General features: G+C 41.5%; 1 pseudogene; it reads right to left on the bottom strand.

Moving 5' to 3' along the window:
- Window positions 1-2,231: 2,231 nt before the first annotated feature.
- Window positions 2,232-3,037, bottom strand: LOC122202312 (annotated as a pseudogene).
- Window positions 3,038-4,618: the final 1,581 nt, after the last annotated feature.

Raw genomic sequence — 4,618 nt, 5'->3', positions numbered from 1 at the left:
CTATTCCAGCCTGCCATCGACCATGTGACCGTGTTACAGAAGCTGCTTGTCTTAAGAGTCTCGCATACATGAGACAATTAAATAGGCAATTCCTGTTTGGGCCTTGGGGTCCTGCTACGTCTTCCCGAGGGGAACGTGTGTGGTGGTGTTCTGAGTTTTGTAAACATTGCGTGTGTCCCACGTGTTTGTCAGTGATAGGATGTCCGTTTTCCTCATAGGACTTGTTCTTCCCCAGGCATGCTTCAGTTACTTTTTTCTAATCCGGAGCCTCTATTCAAGTATTTCCCCAGTCTTGATCCCATAACGTCAGCCAGCGAGACCTGCTCCCGTAGACTGTGGGGCAGGAGGCTACAACGCAGAGAAACGCACCTGGAAATTTCTCCATTTGCACACGACCGAATCTCACGTTCGAATGTCTTCTTTACTCCTCGTCTGTATTTTCTATTGTTCTTGGAGACAGGCGCGACGTTTTCGGCTTCTGCGATTCTCACACTTGTCAACTGATCTTGCGTGTCCCAGGATGACCTGCAGCATTCTGGAAAATATTTTCCCCCTCGCTGTTCCTGCCTTCCCCTGGTACATTTCCCTCCCCCGGGTTTAAAAGTGTTGGAACATGATCCACAGGACAGCCACCGCTGCTCAGCACCCTGCCCCATGACAGGGCGGAAGAGGAAGAATATAAACAACCCTTCTCTTGGCCTGGAAGGCCCTCCCCCTAAGTGTGTGTACACACCTGTCAAGTTCTTCAAGTGCTGGCCCGTCCCAGCCTCAGCCCCGCTGCGATCCTAGCAGAACATGAACCAGTCGACATTCTGCCCTGCCTCAAATTTTACCTGGAGGCTGTGGGCCAAGTTCAAACTCTTTAACGAGGTCTTCCAATGGTTGGTGGTCTACCTCCCGTTTGCTTTACCAGGTGACCGTGAATTCTTGGGGTTAAAACACTATATGCTTCGTGCAGTTACCTGAACTATTATATTCATTCATATTTTTATGTGTTTGCAGATAATTCAAAGGTATAATGAAGCGTTAGCCCTATGGATTGTTAATTGTGTGTTCTGTGCTTGGGGAACTGTGCCGGGCACAAGGGAGAAATACATCACTAGAACAAAAATCTTCCTCCAGAGGAAGATTCTACAGTTATGTTATAAATGGGTAGTATCTGAACCAAATCTTAAAAAGAATTGTAAGAATTTAAGTGGACAAGAGAGACAAGGTCATTCCTAGGCATGTAAAACAAAACAAAACAAAACAAAACAAAACAATCTGAGCCCCGTCTCCAGATTTTCTGATTAAATTGTTCTGTGTTGACAATTCGCATTTGTAACAAGTTCCCAGGTGATGTTGATATTGCCAGTCAGAGAGAACCATGGGTTTTAAGGAGAAAACACAGAGTCCCCGTGTTGAATTGGAAGGAGTCTAACAGTGAATAGGTAATATTCTTTAAAAAAAAGAGACAGACCATGAAGAATCCAAGAAATGGAAAATAGAACTGAAAGGAAAGAAGGCACACCTTCTCAGCCCAGCGAGTTGGATTAAATATTGGCTAAAATTGACTTAAATATATGATTTGCTCCATCACTGGTTGAGGAGGACTCGTGCTATCTGGGATTTTTGTAAGAAGCATGTGTTTGGTTTATAGTTTTTGAAAGGGAAATATGAATTCAGGGGAGTATTAGTATTTTAAATTTTAAATGATTTAATTTTGCTTTATTAAAATACTGAGTTTATTTCACATGCACATTTTTGTCTCCCCACCATTTCTATTTGTCTGACCACCACCACATCCTGTCTAACAGCCCGTATGTACCAGAACCCAAGCAAAGGGTAGAGTTCCATATTTAAAAACGAACAGGAAGTTTGAACAACACATTCTTGGTAATGGAACCTGGACAACATTGATCAGACGTCACAGGGAAAGTCCTCACTCTGCAGTATAAAAAAGACAGCCTGATATCAGCTGTTACAGAAATGAAATAAGACTGAAAATAATTTTTTTTTAAATGTTTGTTTTTGAGACAGAGAGAGAGCATGACCGGGGGAGGGTCAGAGAGAGAGGGAGACACAGAACCCGAAGCAGGCTCCAGGGTCTGAGCTGTCAGCACAGAGCCCGATGCGGGGCTCAAACTCACCGACCGTGAGATCATGATCTGAGCCGAAGTCAGAAGCTAACCGATTGAGCCACCCAGGTGCCCCAAGACTGAAAATTTTAACAAACTGCTTAAACTGTTTTCTTAAAGAGACTTCCTGCACTGCCAGATGCCTTGAATAGCTTCTTGGTCAGTCATCTGGAGACACTTCTTCACATAATTGATGAATTTGGCCTCCACTTTTGGGAAGAGGGCCACCTTTGTCTATGCTTGTTTGCCATTTTTTGCTTTAATATCTTCTATGGAACTAGGCCCTTTCAGTGTTTTGGGAATGTTTTCCTATTTTTTGAAGGATCTTGACCTTTTGATCTTGGTGTTGATGATTTTGAGTCTCTTCCACTCTGGTTTGATATTTGTGCATTTTTGGCTGGAGTATCTTGTATAGATTTCTTCACTAGAGCCTTGTCTTCAGTTTCCTCCTCGTCACCATCACCACCATCACCATCATCTTCACATCTTCTTCATCATCATCTTCTTCATCATCATCTTCTTCATCATCGTCTTTATCATCATCATCATCACCTTCATCAGCAACAAGTTTTACTTTTCTCTGTGGAAACTTGCTGCCACTTTCAGGAGCAGAACGCTTTCCAAATATACCAAGGAGTTTCATATCCCCTTCCCTCTTCCTCTTCTGACTCTGCATCGTCCTCCACAGCTATAAAGTTCTGTCCGCTAGTGTGCACAGGCCTTGAATCACATTTCAACTGTAAGACCACAGGTGGTATTATTTCCAAGCCCCCCAGGGAAACCGTCGGCTGGACAGACATTTTCAAAGTTGCCGGTGTGATTTTGATTGGATTGCCATAGTAATTCATTGCCTCTGATTCAACAACGTTCAATCCTTCCTTTGCACCAGCCCCTGCACAGGCCATTCTTAAATATGACTGGTGCTCGTTTCCAACCTTATCCACATTAAAGTGATAATCATCGTCAGCCTTCAGTTCACAACCAAAAAGGTAGTTCTGGGACTCATGTCCATTTCCTTCAAAGCTTCCATGGTATGGTGGCATGCATTTAGGTGGGAGAGAGGGCGGATGGGGATAAACGACTTCTGTTCCAGAGAACAGCTGCACAGGATGGAATCACACCAGGGAGTAAATGAAGTATTTTAAACTGGAAGGGGCAGTCTCATGAACACAATCATTTTAAGGAGAGAAAAATAAAGGGCCATCTGCCTGTATTATCTGACCAGATCACTGAGTCACACAAAGAAATAACTTTTGAGGTGTTTTATTTGGCTTCTTGTCCGGTATACACTTGACTACAGGATGGTCTATAAACCCGTATGATCCCCGGTAATTTTACGTGACTCCACTGGGCTAATGGTGAGACTCCCATTAATCACATACATTTTTTTAATCCAACCACGTAAAATTTGAAGTTCCTATTTTTTCACCCCCTTTCTCTTCTAAATCTATTTATAAGATTAGTTGTTGTATACCAACTTAAGCTAGACTGTCATTCTGATTAAGACCCTCAAATGGCTCAGACAAAGATCACAAAATAAAGGTTACAAATCAAGTAAGCTACGAGCTATTGTATCGTAACTGTAGGAAAATTGATTACTTTTTCTTTTTGTTCTTGTAAAATAAATTGGCAGAGGATGGACACACACTATTTCGTGACTTTTCAGTTCTATCGTATCCATGCTTCGTTAGTATCATGAGCAAATACTTCTGAAAGTTTACACAAGTGAGATTCTTTTTATTTTATTTATTTATTTATTTATTTATTTATATACTTTTAAAAATATAATTTATTGTCAAATTGGCTAACATACAGTGTGTAAAGTGTGCTCTTGGTTTTGGGGTAGATTGCCGTGGTTCATCTCTAACAGACAGCACTGAGTGTCATCCCAACAAGTGCCCTCCTCAGTGCCCATTGAGATGCTTTTTAAATGTCATTCTTTCATCTATGATTTGCAAAAGGAATAACGATGTCCACTGATAAATTTTCATTTGGCTCCAAAGTATATAGAGTTGTTCATTCCTTCAAGATGTACAGTCCGGGGACACCTGGCTAGTCAGTTAAGTGTCCGACTCTTGATTTTCACTCAGGTCATCGTCTCACGGTTTGTGGGTTCGAGCCCCTCATCAGGCTCTGTGCTGACCGTGTGGAGCCTGCTTAGGGTTTTCTGTCTCCTTTCTCTGTTCCTTCTCTGCTCACTCTCTATCTCTCTCTCAAAATAAATAAATAAATAAACTTAAACAAAGATATACAATCAGTATAAAGTGACCTTGGAAAATGAGAGAAATTCCTTAAAAGTACTGGCAAGAATTAGTAGAATTCTTTAGTTAGAAGTTATCCAAGATGCTATGAGACCAATAGCTGTTAGAAAGACGAATGTCTAAATTTTGCAGTGGAGTCAGTCCTGTGATGTACGTCCAATGAAATATATGAACACATTAATGGCATCATATTTAGTTTGTTATATGAACATCCAATTATTAAGACAATGGTTCTCCCAT

Source organism: Panthera leo, chromosome D2 (genome assembly GCF_018350215.1).
Source record: "Panthera leo isolate Ple1 chromosome D2, P.leo_Ple1_pat1.1, whole genome shotgun sequence".
Lineage (NCBI taxonomy): Eukaryota > Metazoa > Chordata > Mammalia > Carnivora > Felidae > Panthera > Panthera leo.
The sequence above is the reverse complement of the archived record's forward strand: the minus strand, read 5'-3'. Positions and strand labels throughout refer to the sequence as shown.